General features: G+C 52.1%; 1 protein-coding gene across 5 annotated transcripts in view; it reads right to left on the bottom strand.

Annotated features, from left to right (window-relative positions):
• The window catches only part of DLGAP4 (DLG associated protein 4), a 152,532-nt gene extending 147,225 nt beyond the window's left edge, over window positions 1-5,307 (bottom strand). For 3 of the 5 annotated variants that reach the window (XM_071573096.1, XM_071573095.1, XM_071573099.1), the window contains exon 1: window positions 5,002-5,307. The gene's annotated coding sequence lies outside the window, so the exon portion shown is untranslated. The remainder of the gene's footprint in view (window positions 1-5,001) is intronic. The other 2 variants (XM_071573100.1, XM_071573101.1) reach the window with 2 other exon arrangements.
• Between the last annotated feature and the right edge of the window lie 15,765 nt (window positions 5,308-21,072).

The following is a 21,072-nucleotide window of genomic DNA, read 5'->3' as shown; positions in this document are numbered from 1 at the left end:
GCAGTGAAAACTGTGCCATTAAAATCCTTTCTCCTATGACACACACTGAGCCTATTTCCGTAATAGTTTGGAAGGGGAATGACATTACCAAGCCTATAAATACATCATGGGGTGCTGCTCTACTGACAGAGCAGCAGGAAGTGGCCCTTGCCCACCCCGTGCTGGCCTTGCAGCCTCCTTGGAAGCCACCACCACCATGGGAAAACTGAGGGTGATGGACAGGAGAACATGGGAGGGCTGTCCCAGTCCTGGGGGACAGTGATGGGCCGGGGGAGCACTGCAGTTGATGAGAACAGGGAAAGAGCTGTGCAGGCGCCAGAGACACTAGAGGGGACAGAGCTGAGCCAAGGGAGCACAGGAGTAAAGCACTGGCACTCTGATGATGCTCCCAAAGCAATCCGTGAAGATCCCTGCAGCTGCAGCAGAGGACTTCTTTCTGACCCAAACTAGGCTGACACAAAACCAACTCATCTCTGTCTTCCCCATGGGGACCCCAGGCACAGAGGAGGGTCTCACACCAGAGAAGGGAGTAAAAGAAGCATCTCAGGCCACAGGTTGATGTTCTAAAACACCCCAGGGACACTTGCCACATGTTCTTCCCAGCTCCCCCATCACAGAGAGAAGCTGCTCTCTGCGGATCCCTGCCTGGGATCAGCTGAGCCATCCCAGACACCCAACATCAGGAGTCAGCAAACATCTCCAGCCTGCCAGCCCCACTGCAGGCTGCACAGGAAGGGAAATGGCTGGAGGTGTGGTGCTGTCATCCCTTTGTCACCTGCCAAGGGAAATGGTGTGGGTGGTCCCTGTCCTGCAGAGACACACTAAGACAAATGAGGCATTTGGATACTAAACATTTGACGCAAGGGGACATTCATGACACTCATCATGGGTCTTACCACTCCTCCTGAGCACAAGTGCCAACACCAGTCCCTCCTGCAGAGCACTCAGCTCCTCCAAGTCCTCACCATCTGCCCTATGGACAGCACAGGAGATACCAGGGGATGCTAGACCCAAAGACAGCTGCTAGAGGCATGAGGGAATGGGGTCCTTCCATGTAAGACTCAACAAAGGGATGCACAGAAGGGTCTACACTCCGTAGAGACTGCAGAAGCCAGACCCAGGGGACATCTAAACCATCCCACAGCAGAATGTAGGTTTGGGGCTGCTTGTCACCTTGTCCCCTCATGCCACCTACAACCAGAGGGCATAAACTCACCAAGGTCACAGAATCACAGAAAAACAGACAGGTTTGGGTTGTAAGGGACCTTAAATATCATCTAGTTTTAACCCTCTGCTATGAGATCACCATAACAGCTCTGGAAGTTGTGCTGCACTTCCTTCAAGCAGCTTGAAAGCTCTTAGAAAAGACAATTTTCCTGAAAGTCCATAGTCCAGACCCATCAGCTAGTCACGAGAAAGGCTGATGTCCATAGGAGCCTGCCTGAGTGCAGCAAGAGCTGGCATGGGAGAGCTCAGCCTGGTGGAAAACTTCTCTCTGTGACATCTCTGCAGCAAGGGGCTAAGGATCTTCTCCTGCACACCCGAAACTATAACACGAGGTCACACACAGAGCCCACAGGAACCTCTGCAAGTAGTTGCATGGTTGGGGTAGCCGAAGTCACTGCCCATGGAGGAACCCAACTGATCTCTGAAACCAGACATGTAAACATGTACAAAGTGTGGAATACAGACATCTGCAAAACCCTGTCATGTTTATGCCATGGAGAGCCGGACACACCAAGCCCAGGCTGCAGGAGATTGGTGCAAATCCCAGGAGTGTTGTTTCAGCAAAGCTCTCCTGTACACAACCAGCTTTTGCCAAGACATGGAACCTCGAACAGCAGCTTGAGCCAAGTGCTTCCCTCACAGATCTAGGCAGAACTTACACATCCATTTATTCTGCATAAAGCTAAAAACACCCCCAAAAAGAAAAATAATCAACCAGACTCCCTATTGAAAACAACTCTCCCTGACCACCCCAGCAATGGCCTGCAGACCCTTCCCTTTCAGTGAGTCTGACCAGAGTCCCCTCTCTCCTCATGGAAGGTGGGGTGATGCTCAGCTTGTCTGGGGTGACCCAGGTCACCCCAACTGTGCTCCTGGGGACCAGACATGTTGCCTCAGGGTGTGAAGCTGCAGCAAGGGGCTGTACTCTGCCCCTTGCCCTGACATGGCTGGTCAGAGGGCCCAACAGCTGCGGCTCAGCCCTGGATCCAGGCTGGACGACAGTGAGAAGAAAAAGCCTGCCAAGCTCCGAATCAGCTCCTTGAACCCCATCCAAAAGCAAATGGGAGTCAGCCCAGCTTCTGACAGCCCAGCACAGCCTTGCCTGGGGCTGACGGCACTCGGCATGAGCTGATGGCCGGCCTGAGCCCAGCGGTGAAACTAGGGACACAGGTGGCTGCCGGGGCACAGGGCTCTCCCTGGGACACATCCCCGCAGGCTGCTCCCCTCCTCGGTGGATGGCAAGGGGATGATACGGCCAGCGAGGAAGGCAGCTGCCATCTGGATCCAGTGCTATCCATCTCTGCGGCAGCAGTGGCGGCTCAGTGCTGGGAGAAGCCTGATTGTGGGAAGATTAGAGGGGACACAGTGTGTTCATCCCCACCCTGCTGTGCTGCTGCTACCCAAGCTGGAAATAAAGTCTCGTTTTTCATGCAAAGATGCACAATGGTTAACAGAGAAAAGCTTGCCTGGGAGGCATGCACGTAGCAAACCAATTTCCAAACGGGTCTCCAATTACTACTGATGGTTATTCGATTTACATTTTTTTCTGGCTTGCCAGATGTTGATTCTCCAAGGGTGAAATTCCACCCAGAACGAGGGTGCAGAAGTCTCCTGCTGCAGAGTGGCACGTTTCCGTGGAGCTGCTCTGTTCCTCACCACTTGCAGCCATGCTTCCAACTGTACCATGCGTCATGGACATGGAGAGGAGTGAGGAAGCCGAGCTGCTGCAGAGACCACAGCTCACATCTGCCAATCCAGCCGAAAAAGCCCCATTTTCCTGCTGGCATTAAGCAGTGGCTCTATGTCCTGGAGAAGGACTGGTGGCTCCCATCGGGCAACAACTTCCTGCAGGGAAGCCCCTGAGCTGACTCTGTGTTCAGCTTCCTTGGAGAAGAAGCAGTTGGAGGTGGATTAGCAGGGCTCTGAGAGTCAATTTTGCAGGAAGTGCTCCATTGATGCCCAGGTCCTGCAGAATGCCAGCTCTACACATCTGCACAGATGCCTCTGCTCATGGTGCTGCAGGTGTCTGCTCCACACCAGGGTGGGGGCACAGTGGCAGGAAGGTCACCGGGGCTATAATTCTCAAAAGCCAAAACTCCAATGGAAATTATGGCAACAAGACTCTAAATCCCACTCTTGCCTGGGCCTTATCTCGCACCAGAGCTTCCTAAGTGTGTCATGGCAAAGGCCCAAAGAAGACTTTGTTACGTAGCATCTCTCTCCTGGAGGGGACTGGCATGTGGAGGGGACATTCATCTGCTCCTTCAAAAGACTAATGCAAATGCAAGACCTGACCACCACCCCAGGGCCAATCCACTCCCTTGTTGCATCCAGGGGGGCACTGGAGTGGAACACAGGGAGCATGTCAGCCACATCCACAGGGACAGAGGTCACTGCCCTGCTAGGCACAGCTGCTCACTGCCAGGTGGCTCCATTCCCTGCTGCTTCCATTCCCCACAGCCCCGCTGGCTCTGGGCAACCCAGACTATCTTTACATGGAGAGGCAGCAGGAAGAGGACTGAGGGTTGGGAAGGTCTGCCCACAGGCACCACCTGCACACTGCAAAGCATCCCGGCCCAGGAAAAGGAGATGGTACATCCAGGGTATGGTGAACACAGGCCAGGGCCATCCTTGGTGCCAGTGACTGCTCATGGGATGGGGAAAATTGCCCAGAGATGGACAGGGGGTGCAGCCAGAATGGGGCCCACGGGGAGCAGGCAGCCTGGGCAAATGTGTGTTCACAGCAGCCCGCATCTCTGCACATGTGCCTGCTCCCTCCAACACCCCAGTGTGTTCCCTGGCACACACCACCAGCCCCCTACGCTCTCTCACTGCACGCACACCCGCAGGTAACACATCATCACCGTCCGGAGCACTCGCGTGCATGCACCATGCACCTCCCAGCAGCACACACGCACATCCAAGCACAGCACACACATCACCAAATGGAGCACACGCACATCCAAGCAGAGCACACGCACCCCCGCGCCGAGCACAGGCAGACGCGGGACGCGCACACCCGCACACTCGGACTGGGGCCGCTCCTCCGCAGAGGCTCGATGCTGTCGGCACGCCCGGGGAAACGCTCCGCCCCGCAACAGACACCGGCCGCGCACGGTGGGTCTCGCACGCGGCACCGCCGCGCACACGGGCTCCGCAGCGGGTCCCACACACGCACGGGGCCAGGGGTTCCCGCACACGGACATATATGTGTTGTTGGTAACAGGGAAGAAGCGGCGGCGCCGGGCTCTGCCGTGGCTCCCACACCCCTGCGCAGCCGCGGCCCCGCCACGCCGCAGCCCGCACCGACACCCGTCCGCCCGCGGCCCCGCATGAACACCCGTGGGGTGGAATGGACCACGCCACCCGGGGGTGCGGGATCTCTCTCTCTCTCTCTCTCTCTCTCTCTCTCTCTCACACACACACACACACACACACACACGCACACGCACACCCGTGCTCTCTGAGCCCGGTTGCTCCGCAGCCACTTAACTCCTTCTTGCCCGTTCCCACCAGCCAGCGCAGCCCTTCTTCGCACCGTCCAGCCATCTAATCCACACCGTCCAGCCCCTTCCAAGCACCGTCCGGACCGTCGCCCCGCACCGTCCATCCCTCCATTCCGCATCATCCAACCGTTTCCCACATCGTCTGTACCTTCGCCCCGCACCGTCCATCCCCACACTGCCCAGCCCGCACCCGACCCCGCACCGCCCTCCCGGCGGCGGCTGCGCCTCCCGCCCCGCGCCCCCGGCCCCGCCGCAGCCCGCTCCTTACCTGGCCCGGCTGTGGGGGTCCCGCGCCGGGGCAGCGCCCGCTCCTCGCAGCGCCTCGGAGGGCTGGGCGGGGGGCCCGGCTTGGCTCGGCCCGGCCCGGCCCTGGCCCCGGCCCCGGCCGCTGGCCGGCCCCGCTGCCCCCCTGCCCGCGGCGCGGTGCGGCCGCCTCGCCCCTATGCGGAGGCTCCAGCGGCACCGAGGCGATGCCCATTCATTCAGCTTGGCCCCCGCAGCCCTCCCCTTCCGCCCCGCGCCCCAGCCGCCTGCATGGAGGAGGCTGGCGATGCTGCAGCGGTACCCAGAGCCCCCGGAGAGCACAGTGCGGAGAGGAGGGAGGGAGAGGAGGAGGAAGGAGAGCAGAAGGAGGGAAGAGGAAAGAGGGAGAGGGAGATGGCTGCCCCCAAAACCAGAGCTGGATCTGGAGTAGACTCTGGGATTTCCGCAAGGAAATCAGGGCAGGGAGTGGAGCGGGGCCGACGCAGCATCCCCCCACCCAGCCCGGCACAGCACCTCCAGCCCGGTACCCAGGGATGCTGCCGGGGTGGCAAGGGCATGCCAAAGGCTGGAGACTGTGGGTGGTGGGCACGGCCCCACACAGGGCCGAGGCAGGGGCAGGAGCTGTGCTCGAGGATCGGAAATGTGCTCCTCTAAGTCAAGGCTGACCCAGCCGGGAGGCACTGGCCACCCCAGACAGAAGCTTGGCTTTAAGGAAAGCTCGGGGGGCACCTTTTGATGGATTTGCCAACCTGGTACACAGGGTCTGCACATTTGGCCCCTCATCTGCCCTTGCACCCTCCCAGCTTTGCTCCAGTAGGGCTCCTCCACCCCCCGCATTGCCTCGACCCCCTCTAATGCACTCGGATTCCAGTGTCCTGAGACCCAGAATAACTTCGTGCACGCCACATCAAAATTTCTCAGCTTTTCCTAATCTGGGTCTTGCTTAACCCTCTGGAAAATAATCCACTGACCATCTGCCACAGTGAAATTCATTTACAGCCTTGCACAAATTAGGCTCAACTGTTCACTTCCTGCTCCTTTTCTGCTCAGGGTTTTTGGTCAGTCTGGTGCACATACGTCTTCCTTCCTATGGGCTGGGGGTGACCTTGTCCTGGGCTGGGATGACCTTGCCATGGGCTGGAGGTGACCTTGCAAGCACTAGCCTGCAGAGCAGTGCTTGCTCCTCACACATTCTCAGATCTCAGGATGCTTTGCTCCTGGCTGGATGGCAGGCATTCCCTGTGCCCAGCCTGCCTGCCCTGTAGCCTTCTCCCAGGGAGAACTGAGGAACCTGTCTAGGGGAACAGCCCCTCTATTTGGATGCCCTTCGAGGTGTGTGCAGGGCAGGTTATGAGCTTTCAGGTACACTGAGCAGATGGATCCATGCAAGAGCTCTTGTACTTCCCTCTCCCAAGGGTTCCCAGCCTGGCTTTGAGCGATCCCACCCCTTTGCCCTGGGGACTTTGCAAATGGGAGCTGGCTTTCTGGGGAAGAGGCTTCATTCTCTTAAGAAAATGGAAATATACAGATTTTTTTTCCTTCCTGTAGCAGATTCAGCAAAAGTGCAGCTGCCTTCCCAGTCCTGAATACAGAATTGACCATTCAGTTCATCCCTAAGGGAAAATGACCTAGCAGAGAGGAACAACGAGCCCCACAGTGCTCTCTGCACCCTCCAAAGTCTTTTTCAACCCTGGCATTTTCCTTTCCCAAGTTCCAGGGGTGCCTGGCTCCCTTTGCAGAGCAGTGAATGCTTCCCGCATGATCCAAACCCCCTTTCTGAAAGTCTATCAGCTTCAAAATGTTTTTTTTTTCTTCTTAAATTGCAATTTGGCAGGTCAGTGATGGAGCCTGGGACAAAGAGAGCAGGAGCTGGGTGAGTGGCTGCCTGAAAAGCACCTGGGTGCCACAGTGGGAAAGGACATTCCAGCTCTGCCAAAGGCATGGAGGGTCTGGATCCCGGGGTGAAATCAGGCAGCCTTAAATCTTTTGGCTGTGAGGAGCAATACCTTTTTCATCACCCTACCTATTCCACAGCCCTCCCGAGCCTTATCTCAGCCCCAAAGGACTGATAGGACATGAAGATGAGGCATGAGTGATGTTACTTGCTGTTGATTTTACCGTGAGTGTTTGGGTGCTCCTCAGAAAAGCTCCTCAGTGCCCTAACAAGCCCAGAGTCAGGTGCTGTGCCAGGGGAACGCAGACCAGCCCTGGCAGGCTGGCATACTCCCCTGCTGTGGTTCAGTTAGCAACCCAGCAAAGTCCACGTGGAGGAAAAAGATGATGAGATAAGGAGGGATACTTGGAATTTAGGAGGAAATTCAGGAAGAAATTTTTTTATAATATTTAGAAAGAAATTCTTCCGTGTGAAGCTGGGGAGACCCTGGCACAGGTTGCCCAGAGAAGCTGTGGCTGCCCCTTCCCTGGACGTGTTCAAGGCCAAGCTGGATGGGGCCTGGAGCAATGTGGTCTAGTGGAAGGTGCCCTGCCCCATGGCAGGGGTGTGGAACTGAATGATCCTTAAGGTCTCTTCCAACCCAAACCATTCTGGGATTCCATGATTCTATGAATAAAGGGCAGCTGGGAAGACTTGTCTGCAAAAGACCTCAAAGCCTCACTTCTGACATGTACAGGAGTCAAGAGGGGGCTTGGACACCTGCAGGAAAGCTGCAGTCAACTACAGACACTTTCCCAAGTGAAATAAATGCTTCTCATTCCTGGTGATCAAGGAGGGACAATCATGGGGGCATAGGAAGAGGTGACACATTCAAGGCAAAGGGGAAATTATCTTTCCAGAACCGGTGTGATGAGCATTGGTTAACACAGCTGCTGCTGCTAGACCAGAGAACAGAGTGTAGCAAGAATCAAATGGCAAGGTACCTGAGTCCAGATGAGTATTTTAGACTGAGGAACTGATATAAAGGATTTACCTGGAAGCAGTGATGGAGGGAAAATGTGGGACTCAGGCATAACTGGCAGGAGGAAGCTGAGCTCGAGGTGGTGCAGAGCAGTGGAGCACAGAGGGCTTGTCTGCGTGGGAGGGATGGGGGTAGGCTTTGGAGAAAGGTGTGGAACTCTGCTCTCAGTGTGCTAAAACTGGGTGAAGGCTTACTCTCCACCAGTAAATGTCAGCCAGGCTGGCTGGTTCTTTTGAAAGAAAGAGACAAGTCTGGCACAGCATGGTGGATCTGAGGGTCACCATAGTGATAGCAGCTGGAACTGGTGGGTGGTGAAGATTAGCCAGCTACAGTCTGTGAAAGGGGAACAGAGAGGGCTGGGGAACAAGATACATCTGTCAGGAGAAGGAGGTGGGGGTAAGGGAAAAGCAGGGAAGCAGAGATGACAAGGGCAGGTAGAAAACCAGGGAAGGGCATCAGAGAAGCCATCTAAGCCTTTCTAAGCTTTGTAAGTGTGGCTGATTGTGTGAAGATCAGGAGAAAGATCAGAGATGAAGACTGAGCAGACCTTTGAAACCTTTGGGAGAAACCTGGACACAGGACTCTGCTGAGCAGGTGGGACAGAAGGCAAGGACAGTGTGAGTTCAGATGTGGAGGAGGAGAAGACCTGGTACATGGGGGTAGCAGTCCGAGGGGATTTCTCCAGGCTTAGAGATATTTCTGCTGTCAACTTGAGGGGCCCCAGCACTGGCTGGAGAGAGAGCAGGGCAGAGCAGAGAGAGGGTGTGAGGGGTCTGTTCCCATGGGAGGGAGGTGATGGTGTTGTCAGGAGAAATAGAGGAATGCTGAGAGTCCCACCAAGGTGGCAGGGAAGAACAGAAAAGGGTGAGGGTTGACAAGTCGGGATCTCTTACATGCCTTGTGAAGTTGGTGGCAGGATGCAGTGTAGGAGGCCAACTACCTGAGAAGAGCAGGGTCATTTAGGGAGGAGAAGGCAGAAACAAATCCCAGAGGAACTGTTTTGAGTTGAGTTGGCTTGAGATGGGTACTTGTACTATGGCACTGTGTGATCCCAGTGCACTCAGAGCATGTGACCACACAGGTCACAGCAAGGCCCTACTATTTAGAGTTTTATCATCCTGGGGATTTAGCTGGTCATGGCTTTGCAGCCCACTGGACAGGCTGTGAGTGTTGTTTGCACCTTTCAGCTGTTAAGCAGGAACAAATCCTCTGGCATTGGATTGCTGCTGTCTCCAAAGGTGACATAGTGTGTCAAAGATGCTACTGACCATTTCAGTCATAATGAGACCACCATTCACTACCAATCTGTCTGGCTCTGCATAGAAAGCAAGGCTGGGGATGGATGGGAGGACAACGTGTGGAGGCTGGAGGAGAAGCAGCAAGCGGTGAGGCAATGCTGAGGGATGGACGCAGTGCTGAGCATGCACAGAGCAATATTGGGGCTGCTGAGTCTACAGGACCCTGAGACAAACAACCATGACTGACTCAGGACCTGGAGGGATAAGGAGACAAGTGAGTGCAGGTGAGGGCATTGCACATGCATGGCGTCCAAACTGCAGTGGTCTCAGCCACGTGGAGGGGCAGGAAAGGGGATCTGCCCTGAGCACTTGGCATCCCTCAGGCTCATCAAGCTCTGAGCTGATGTGGCTCTTCCTCAGAAGTCGTACAACCCTCTGTATTATCGAGGTGCTGCAGATACCTCTGAAGACCACTGATAGGTGAAAGGTCAGAAAATTCATGGTGGACTGTAAGAGATGAGAGATGCATGCCTAGGGGGTGCAGACCTTTCCCTGCTACCCACCAAGCAGAGGACAGGCCTGGTTTGCTTCGTTCTTCTGTCCACAAATCTCTCAGAAGTCAACTCTTCTTCTTTCTGAAGTCAAACGCAGCTGAGTTACTGTTAGTGGAGCCTCATGCTCAAAACCTTTGTCTCCCTCTGCCCCTGCCTTGCTGTGAAGTTACAGCTCCCACAAAGCCTGTCTCATCATGAAGGAACAGCTATCACACCAACCTCTGCTATCCTTTGTCACAAAATTTCTCCTAACCAGGTAGTGTTTAATTTCAGGTAATGTGGCTTTTCTGGAAGTTTGAAGTCTATGTTCTCTCTGAGGAGAGATGAGGGGATTATTCCGTGGGCAGCTACAGGCAGATGAGAGGTTTCTTTCCCTGCCTGGAGACCATTGGTACAACTGAGGGGAGATGTGCCCCACATGCATCATCTACAGTTGGTGAGATCTTGGAATCAAACTGTCCTGTGCTCCACCTCAGAGTGCATGTAAAATAGGGCACAGCAAGTACTGAATACCCTAAAGGGTGAGATAAGTAGACTAAAGTCAGTCTGACTCTGACTATCACATATGAAATGTTCAGTTCGAAAAATGATGCGCCAAGAAATGAGTATGGGAGGGTTGGGAGTATAAGGCCATCTCTAGTTACCTGCAAGGATGCCAGGGAGGGAGGAAGGCTGAGAAGTAATGGGATAAAACCGAAGGAAAGAGCTTAGCAAGATTTAGAAAGATTAGGCACTTAGGGAGCAGAGGAGCATTTGCAGCCACATTAGGCCAGAGGAGGAAGCAAAGGAGGGACTGCAGGTCTCCTGCTGCAGCCCAAGTGCTGCCAGCTGGGACCTGGACTGCAGCGTTAGTATCCTAGAACAGTAGAATATCCTAAGCTGCAAGGGACACACAAGGATCATTGAGTCCAACTCCTGGCCCTGCACAGGACAGCCCAGCAATCCCATCATGTGTCTGAGAGCATTGTCCAAATGCTCCATGAGCTCTGGCAGGGTTGGGGCCGTGACCACTGCCCTGGGGAGCCTCGTCAGTGCCCAAACACCCTCCAGGTGAGGAGCATTAAGGGTGCATAAGGAATTCCTTGGGAGTGTTTGCCACTGTTGGGCATACAATATTAGACTAGACAGGCCACCGATATGAGGTTTTCATGTTTTTACAGCAGGAAGCCATGGCTTGGGTATGAGAACACAGTTAGGACACTGTCCAGCTGCTCAAGAGATGCCAGTGCATTTAACATCTGCACAGCTCTGGGTGATATTCCATGGAAAATGTGCCAAAAAAGAGAAAGGAGTTTAATAAGGTTGCTCCAACCTTCCTTCCACAACTCAGGAGCTCATGGTGCTACCACACTTGGAGTGCAGCCTGTGGGTGGATAAGTAGCTTCACCACTGAGCTCAAACCCCTTCCCCTGTCAGAGCAGGGCTGGGGAGCCCAGGGGCACTAGGGCAGGGCAGAGGGGAGTGTCCTGTACCCCTCAGCACCTCTGACCTGCAGGATGGCCCTGAGGTGCCAGAGCTTTGCAGGACTTTGTTCATGAAGAGTGGCTCTTGCTGCTCTCTGCTGCCAGCACAGCTGGAGAGCTCAAGAGAGGTACAACAAGTAGAGAAGGACAGAACATTGCTCTGCCAAGAGTGCAGTGAGTCAGTCTGCTAATTTGAGGCAGGAATCTCTTCTGAAAAGGGATGACAAGGAAGCGACTTGCTCTGTAGGGATGAGACTGGGGGAGCTGTATGGCAGTGAGGCTCCCTGTGCTCCCTGACGCCTGCTCTGTGTGTGAAAATGGGCTCCAGGCTGCGACTACAGGACTCCACAAGCTCCTGTCTGCCCTCAGAAGGGGGGGCCAAATCCTCAGGCTGTGAGAAGTCCTGAGCTTGACCCGCAGGGTTCCTTCAGCCTGGGATCAGAGCATACCACTGGCTTTAACACCAAGTTTCATTTCCACATCAATGTACATTGAGTTCCTGGCGATCCAGCAGTGTTGGGGGTGGTGGAGCCCTGGGTCACCCACTCTGCCTTGGGTCCCATCCAGCTTCACTACCAAGTTCCCTATGGATGAGTGTCTGCGCAGGAATGGCAGGGTGGCCCTTCCTGAGGCTGTAAACACAGCAAGAAGGACAGATGACGGATACCTACATATCACAACTGAGATCAGTTTCTAGATGCTTGTTGCTTGGCAGCCAAAGTCTTAGAAATGTCAATTTCTAATTAAAACTCTGCACCCAAAATCTACACACCCTCCCCAAAACCCAGTATTTTTATACCCTGTTCTCAGCTATGGTGGGCATGGCAATAGCTCCCAGTGCACCAGCACTCAGAACAAGCCACGTTCTTGCCAGGGAGTATGCAGGTGAGATACAAGCAACAGCCAAGCAGAAGGGCATCCAATTAAAAAACCAGAGATATCAGCTTATAAAAAGGGAGATGGAAGATGTGATCCAGAAATAGAAATGAGGAAGGCTCCACTGGAGTATATGGCGGCAAAGCCAGGGTGCCAACCACAGAAACGATGGCACTGTAGTCAGTATCCCATGGGAGATGGAAGTGCTGGGGCCTGGGCCTGGGGCCACAGAGGAGCAGGCATTCCTCCTCCCCTGGGCAGTGCCAGCACCCAGGGCCATCCAGGCAGCTTTTCTCTCCTTTGGGAACCCATGTCTTCTCCTGGGCTAGAAGCCTGTGCTGGTCAGTGCTGACTGAAAATCATAGAATTACAGAACAGTTTCAGTTGGGAGAGACCTTAAAGCTCATCTCTTTCCAGCTCCCTACCATGGGCAGGGACACCTTCCACTATCCCAGGTTGCTCCATCTCGGGACCAGGGTTGGGAGTCGCTCCCAAGATAAATCACACACACACAGTTTGGGGGGACATATTGAAAGCGATTTATTTCTGGCTGTGTTCTGTTTATAAAGGTCCCGATAGGGGTGGAGTGTGGAGGGGATGGGACAGCACATCTGGGGGCAGGGTTAGGAAGGCAGGGATGGCATGGCAGGAAAGGGGTGTAGAGGGGGAAGGAGCATGGAGGCTGAGCCCGACAGCTCCAAGCCATGTCCAACCTGGCCTTGTACACTATCAGGGATGGGGCAGCCACAGCTTCTCTGGGCAACCCATGCCAGGGTCTCACCACCATCATAGGGGAAAATTTCCTCTCAATATCCAATCTAACCCTGCCCAGTTGGGTTTCTTTATGGGAACTGGTGTTTGCAGCACTGGCAGCAGGATCTCAGGGTGAGCTGACATGTCCCAGGCAGTGTGGCTCACACCCAGCCCAGTCCCTGGTTCTGCTTTGAGCAGGGACACTGTAAGTGCAGACTCTGTAGCACCCATCCCTGCTGGAAGCAGGACTTCCATGGTAAAGCCTAAGCATGAAAAAACTCAGCCTCACTAAAGAGTGCAATGAGATAAAGTAGTATTTTTAAATCCAAGTCAATGGATTACAGATTTGGAGAGGTTGAAAATAAGAATTATTGGCAGTTGCATTGCCTTCTTGGTATCTAAACCTTTAGAGTTTGTATTTCTAAGCTCTTGCTCTATGAGAATAATGACAAGAAGGTGGGGAAAAGTCACTAGAAGTAGATCCCAGTAGAGCCACCCTGCCACCATACCATGGCCAGCACTGGGGCTCTGAGAAGCAAACAGCCTTACTGGAGAAGTTATTTTATTTTTTGAAGTTTGCAGAGCCTCTTTTTAGCATTTTCTCACAGAATAATTCTGGGTTTCTGCTTCCAAGTGACATTCAATTTCCACATCTGAGCTAGGGATAAAATGAATATTTTTACAACCTGACAATTCAAACCAAAATGTTCAGAAATGATGAAACTGTCATCCATGGAGCCAAGCAGTGGTGGGCAGGCAGCTACAGCTGGGTTATGGTTGGGTTATGGGGAGTTTGATTTGCCCAGTTCAGACTGGAGAAATCTTTAGTTTGTCCAGATATGGCTGCCCAGTGCAGCCAATTGACTGCCCAGCACAGCCCACCTCTCCCAGTGCCTAGTTGGGAATACCCAGTGGGGACAGGCTCTGGACCAGCCTCAGTGCACACCCTGGGCAGGGGATCTGACCATTTTGGGGGTGTTTTACCCAGCAAATCAGCCTTGGCACCAGGCTCATTTCTGCCATCATGATGACTCTCTTCATCTGTATTCAGCTGATCTCAGAAGACATTTGATTGGCAGGTCATACCCAACACATTTGCTTTTAAGTTTTTCCAGTTCCCTTATAAAAGACATTCTTATAAAAAGGACTTTAATGCCTGGGGTGGGGCACAAAGCCCTGGGGCCAGTGGAAGATGTGTCATTGAGCAACCTGGTCCAGGGAGCAGAACGAGGTGAGCTTTAAGGTCCCTTCCAACCCAAACCACTTTGTTGTTCTATGATAGATATACCAAGAACAACAATTATTTTTAAGGGTCTAATGTCTAATGCTGTAAAATCATCCTCTAACTAGTGAAGTCACTGTTCCATAGTTAACAGAGGGGCTTTTTTTCCTTCATGTACATAATGGTCACAGACAATTAGTTAGGTTTAGATTTTCTCCACTCTCATTCTTCAGCATCTTTTGGCCTTTCTAAAATCTCCAAATCCCATTCCTGGCTAAAACAAAGCTAAAACAGATTTTGCTCCCTGTTCTGCAGGATTCTTTGGGAAAAGGCAGCTGGGGAAAGAAACAACTCTTAGCTGGAGAGAAGAGAAATGCAGTTTCCAAGTAAGCATCAGGTTGGAGTTCCTTCCAGAAAAGTCAGACTGGGAAGCAGCAAATACATGGAATCACTGAGCTAACCTGGAGCAATTAGCATTGTACCAGTGTGAGAGGAACTTTAGGAGCATTGTGCCTGGGTGTTTTGTTAGCTGGATGCAGGGGTGTCCCCTGGCAGAGGAACTGAGGATAAGGTGGGGGATATGGCTGGATGGGAGGTGCAGCATCAGCATCCTGTAGGCAAGGGCCTACAGTTAATTATCGAAAAAAGCCAACTATAAGCTTAATAAAAGCCTATAAAAGCTTTATAAAAACCTATTAGAAATAGAAATAGCTGTGCTTTGTTTTTAAAATTACTTGCAACACGGATCTTTATTAGTCTAATTATCTCCCTGCAGCATGTAGATTTCACTTTTTTTTTCTTTGTCTTTTTCAGACACAGAAATCGTATAAAACACATTTTGGAGATGGAATAGAAAGGTAATTGTAGAAGGCAGGAAGGGCTGTGCTGTCGCAATGCCCAAGGCTGACTCATGCCCCAAGTGCTCAGTTCAATGCTGTCCTTCCAACTCCAGATTCTAGACCCAACAGCAAGGAGGTTCAACCCAAGGTGAGGTGCTGGTCTGAGGGGAGCAGGGCAGAGCTGTGGTACCCCTTGCACAGGATGCTGATGGTGCCATGAATGAACAGGAACAGAGGGAGACCAGAAAACTGCTTGAAAGAGAAATTCATGAGGGTTCAACAAGTGTGAAAAGTAAACAAATGAAAATAAATGAAATCCATGGGCAGGTTATTAAATATCCAGAAACTAGGTCTGTGTTGTGAAGCCTGAAGACTCTGAACAGTCTGTGAGCTGAAGACTCTGAACATGCACCATGAACCTGAGGACTGGCTGCTGAGGGTGGTTTGGAGAGGGCAAGCCAATGAGTCTCCAGCACATGTGGCAGGTACTGGAGGCAGGTGAGAACACACTCAGGCCCCAGTCCTGCCTGGGCCACCACAGGGTGATCCAGGGACATTGCCTTGTCCTAAGCTGCAGAGGGACAGCCTTGCTGTGGCCAGAGACATGTGGGACAGGCTCACAGCATGGACACTTCATCCCAGGCATACACTTGGACACTGGTGCTCCCTTTTATACCAAATCCTTCATTTGGAATCTTTAAAATGTGCAGAAACCCTTAGATTTGGATGTGTTCAAATACCAGGTTGGATGGAGCTTGGGGCAACGGGTCTAGCAGGTGTCTCTGACCATGGCAGGTAGATGGAATGAAATGAACTTTTAAGGTCCCTTCCAACCCAAGCCTTCCATGATCCTATAGTTCTATGAAATCCACATTCTGTGTTCAAGGCATTGACACCAATGAGAGACTAAAGCCAAGGGATGAAAAGATTTTTCTAAATTATCTTGCCATTATTAGTGACAGATATACTTTTTCCCTGGCAGTAACTTATTCTCCTTTACTGATAATCTGTCCATTTCCTGGTGGCTGCAGCCACCTGGGCGAGGCTGGGGGTATGGATGGCAGCAGCTCCAGCACAGCACAGAGTCCCTCCTGAGCAACTCATGGAGAAGCAGAGACTGGCCCAAAGCCCATGGATGTTTGCAGATGTGCCAGTGGAGTGTGGGGCCTCCAGGTGAGCAGTGAGACAGGAGTGACTTGGGGAGCAGCTAAGCTAAATAGCACTTTGCGCTTGGGCACCCAAGCAGGCACCATCCATGGTGCTTCAGGCACAGCCAAAGGTCTTCTCCATCCTTCAAGAGCACCAGAAGGACACACAGGACTTCCCTGGAGCTGAGACCACACAGCTGGGATGTAGTCACTCTGACTTGACAGTGTGCCTGGAGCTTGCCCGCTGCAGCCCTTCTGTCTCCACCTGCTGCAGATGGAGCCAGAGGTGACCCTGCAGGTGTTACTCCATTGGCACAGGACCCCACAGACACTCTTGCCAAGATGGAAATGGGCGCTTCATTATTTTAACATTACTTCAAATGCCACAATCCGAGGTGGCTGTTCAGAGTACCCCTATGCCCCGTGAGACCAGCCAAGCCTCCATACAGTGCCCTCACCTGTCTCTGCAGGAGCTCCCTGCCCTCTGCCAGGTGGAGGTGGGTGGTGCAAGGTGCTCTGGTCTGGCATCTCTGGGTGCAGATGCCTGCTGGGATCTGCGGGAGAGAGGGATGCAGAGGTAGTGCCATCAGCCTGGCATCCACTGTGTGGAGGGCAGAGAAGGAACTGGCTGGGCACATGTCCAGGAGGTGCAGCGCTGCCTCCCTGTGAACATGATCTGGACATCAGGTGACAGATTTGCAGCATCTTGGCACTTTCTCAGCTTCAGGTACTACTAGCGGGTTCTGGCACAACCCTGAAAATGGATGGATCCCAGCTGCATGAGGATGGATGGGTTCTGTCCATCTGCCAGGATCACCTGCTTAGCATATATATGGAAAATGCAGTGGAATAAAAAATTCTAGGCTTGCCTCCTGGCCAGGGATACTGGGCAGCAGGACAGCCCTGGGACAGTGTAGTGCAGAATCCACCAGCAAGATGCCTCTCCTACCACTTTTGCAGGTGTTGGAACAGGAACCAGTGGCCATGGCATTGCTTGGGATGGGGAGAGTGACAAAGCTGCAGCTTGAGGGGAAACAAGTGCTCAGTGATGCTGTGATTCTGTATCCTGGGAATCCCAGAATTCCAAATGGTTTGTGTTTGAAGGGACCTGAAAGACCATCTCATTCCACCCTGCTGCCACAGGCAGGGACATATTCCACTAGATCAGGTTTCTCCAACCCCCATCCAATGTGGCCTTGAACACTTCCAGGGATGGGGCAGCCCCAGCTGTTCTGAAAGGAGATTTCCTGGATCTCCATGAGCCACCAGAGCAGCGAGGGCTGAGTTAATGCTACACAGTGCACCTCAGCTGCCTCCTGCTCCTCCAAAGCAAGTGGAGTGGGAAGCAGGTCCTCTGACTAGTGGTGTGAGAGTGATGGATGCACGACTCAGCTCTGTTCCCAGGGAGCTCTGGGTGCACTCGGAATAACACTGCAGCTTCTTGACAGAGCTGGGCCTGGTGTCTGTGAGTGAATGAGGAACAGAATTAGGGCCCAAAGGGAAGGTCAGAGGCTGGACATGACTCCCTGAGATGCTGTTTTCCTTAGCAATAGGTGGGCCCATGGAGAATCCCAGCACTCCCAACAGCTCCAGCTCCAGCACTGGGACGGTACCTGCCCCATCCCTATGTCCCTGCCACCCTTGCAAAGAGTGAGAGCCTGGAAGAAGAGAAAGGACTCCCACCTTCAGCCACTCTGGGGCAGTGGCAGGCCATGTGATGGCAGCCAGGCACAGTCACAGGTACAGGTGTCACAGCGGTGTCACTGCACAGGAATGCTGACAGGAAGGAACATTCCTGACTCCTCTTACCACCAGCAGGCAAGGGACAGGAAGGGACAGCAAGAGGGGTGGGGCATCCATCTGTACCTACCAGTGGTTGGGACTTGAAAACTGCATTTAATAAGAAACTGTCACATTTTAAAACCTGCATCAATCCTAGATCAGGGAAAAAATTGTCCAATCAAAAGAGCATTTCCAGAATAAACATAATTTGGAAAAGTGTAAGTTGTGTTTTAAAATAAAATGCTCAAAGTGTAAAATAAAATACTCATTCCATTGCTTTGCCAGGTATACAAATCATATTTCTTTACATTTCTATCCCCCAGCAGCACTGTGCATCACACTCCAGGCACGTGGTGGGACAGATGATTCTGGCTCTTCCATTACTGTATTTGTTTTACAACATCCTGAACAGCTTTTACTTAGTGTTGATTAAAACATCTCATTTTCCAGATCAAAATGTTGCTCTCTGTTTTAATGAAATACTTTGACACAATAGCTTTTAGTTAGTTGAAAATCATTATAGAGTATATTGAAGGCTCCTGGCCCTGTCATTAGCATTCTGTGTGCTTGTCTTCCCATCTTGTTCAAAGTGTCAAAACATTTCACTACAGAACAATTTCTTTAGGATATATCAGTGGTGGTTGTACATATGGTGATGTGGCTTTGGATGTGATGTGTATGCTGGACCAGTATCAAAATTATAACAAACCGTGAAAATTAAAGGCTTGAAATTACAGTTAATGTTGAGTGTAATTGTTGGTTCCCCATTGAAAACTTTTTACATACACTTCGCCCAAATTCCACTTTATTTCTCTCCTTTTCTGTCCCTTGTTTTCCTGTCCATTCACAAAGTGCTCTATTTCTATGGATTTTTTCCTCTGCTTGCCTTTACAGCTGTCTATGTTCCTTTATTTCCACTCAAAGTGTGACCAACATGTGCAGTGAAGCAGGGAACTAATTGCTCTTTGTCAGGGTCCTCATCCCTCATTATGGATGCAACAATCATCCTGTTTTCACAACAGATTCGCAAAATACTACAAGTATTTTCACTAAAAATGGCCAGTTTCTCTAATCCCTGGAAAAAGTATAAAAGAGAAATTGAAAACTTTAGATGTGATTTGAATTGTTCTCAGCCTGGAGATATCCATTTTGTGACTCTTGGAGAAAAGGTTCGATTTTAAGAACAAAAGTCTCAGAAGTGGAAGAACAGGAGCAGAATTTCTGGCTGGGCAGAGCTGAGCCTTTCCCTGGGCACCTGAGCTCACAGTTCAATGCCACTTGCTTTGGCAGTGCAGAGGAAAAAAGGCTTTGAGTGGATTAATCAGGGACCACATAGTACCCCCGTATAGGTGTTGCCCAGTGTCTTCCTCAGCTCCTACAAATGGAGATGTGCTCTTTGTGCTCTGTGAGAGTCTTATTTATCGCTCTGCAGCTGAACCATGAAAGGCTTTTTAATGCTTTTCCACCTCCTGCTCAGCTCCTGCACCTCTGCTTATCCAGCCATGTGCTCCCTGGCAGTTCCCTGCTTGGGTCTGTCTGGCTGGTGATTCACTTTCCGTCACATTCCCGGAGCTGCTCCTCTTGCAGCTGTTGCCGGTGGAGTCACATGGGATCACTGTGCTCTGTGTGAGCATGTGCCTGAGAAACAGGTAATGGAGAAACCCAATTCCATTATCCATCTTTTTTTTGACTGCTATCGTATTGCAGGACGAGGCAACTGCTGCAGGAAGACAACTGGAAATGGCTCTGAAAAGCTGTAAATTGGCTGTGGGGAGGATGGAGCTGTTCCTCAGTCCAGGCTCCTGTTGCATACAGCTCACTTCACTTCAGCCAGTTTGGAAGGGTTTTGTCCAGTCAGCTGCCATGTAATCCAGGGCTGGACTTCCCAGAGTCAAAGCAGAAGCAGACCATGAGAGAAGGGGCTGGGGGGCACAGAGAGGTGGACAGGGAAGGACTGGGCATGACCCCAGCACCTCCCATGGGAAGCCATCCTGTGCTTCCCAGTGTGGGCATGAACCAGACCATGGACCATCCCATGCTTTTGTGTATCTTCACAGATCCAGTAACACAAAAGGTTTTGTTATGGCAATAAAATAATGGAAGGGAACTGTCCCATCAGAAAAGTCACAGGCTGTTGGTGGCTGGGACCTGCTCCTGTGGGGTTCCTGGGACACAAGTTGTTCAGTCTGTCACAGGAGCTAATCCAGCAGAGATGCTGCCACACAGAGGGTTTAAAACATGCAAAAGGGAGGATCTATCCCATACAAATATGAGAGGGAATTGTGGAGAATTAAAAGAATTCAGGATGAGGGATAAGTCAAACATCCAAGTTGATGATCTTGCGAAATCTCAGCAGTCTCTGGACAAGCAGTGCCACCTCAACAAGGCAGCTGGAGAAGGAGGTTTGGTTTGTTGTCTTCCCAACACCTCCCCAAACATCCTCTGCTGACCACAGACTCTTCTGGCAGCAAAGTCTTGAACTTTTAAGTTCCTTTCCTCAATACCTCTAACACAGGTATTCCTACCTCCACTCCTCAGAATGGTACCTGCTCTTTCTGTAACAAGTGTATCATAGAAGCAGAGTCACAGGATGGTTTGGGTTGGGAGAGACCTAAAGCTCATCTCTTTCCAATCCCCTGCCATGGGCAGGGACACCTTCCACTACAGCAGATTGCTTCAAGTCCCATCCAGCCTGGCCTTAAACAAGTCACTGGTGATGACACAGGTCCAAAGCCAAGCTGGGCAGGTGAGTCAGGGAGCCAGGGCCACGATCACCCAGGTGTGGTGCGGGTAACCAGGATCAGGCACAGCCCAGTGCCCACCAAGCAAACCCACAGGAGGGTATGAGGTCAGGGCTGGAGCCAGACAGGTCAGGGCAGGGAACTGTGTCTGTGCAGGCACAGCTGAGATGGGATCAGCCCTCACTGTGCTCTAGGACCACTCCAAAGCCCAAAGGACGAGGACATCCTCCAGCCTTGCCAGACAAGCCTTTGTGCAGGGGATGCTCCAGGGACCCACTGATGTGGGTGCCAGGATGGCAGAACACAAGCACTAGAGAAGGTGTCACTGGCACTTGCAACTGGAAGCACGTCCCTCAGCTCAGGGGTCAGACAGCCTTTTGGAAGCCTTAGTGTGATGGAATGAATCTTTCCACCCCCCACACATCAACAAGCCCAGCAAACAGACCTCCCAAGAGTCTCATAGGAAAAACCAAGAAATGGCACTCTGGTCCACACAGGTAACACCCAGGGACTGGCACAGAACAGGGATGTGTCAGGAAGATGC

This window comes from Pithys albifrons, chromosome 18, assembly GCF_047495875.1.
Source record: "Pithys albifrons albifrons isolate INPA30051 chromosome 18, PitAlb_v1, whole genome shotgun sequence".
Taxonomy (NCBI): Eukaryota; Metazoa; Chordata; class Aves; order Passeriformes; family Thamnophilidae; genus Pithys; species Pithys albifrons.
This window is presented reverse-complemented; position numbering and strand designations above follow the sequence as displayed.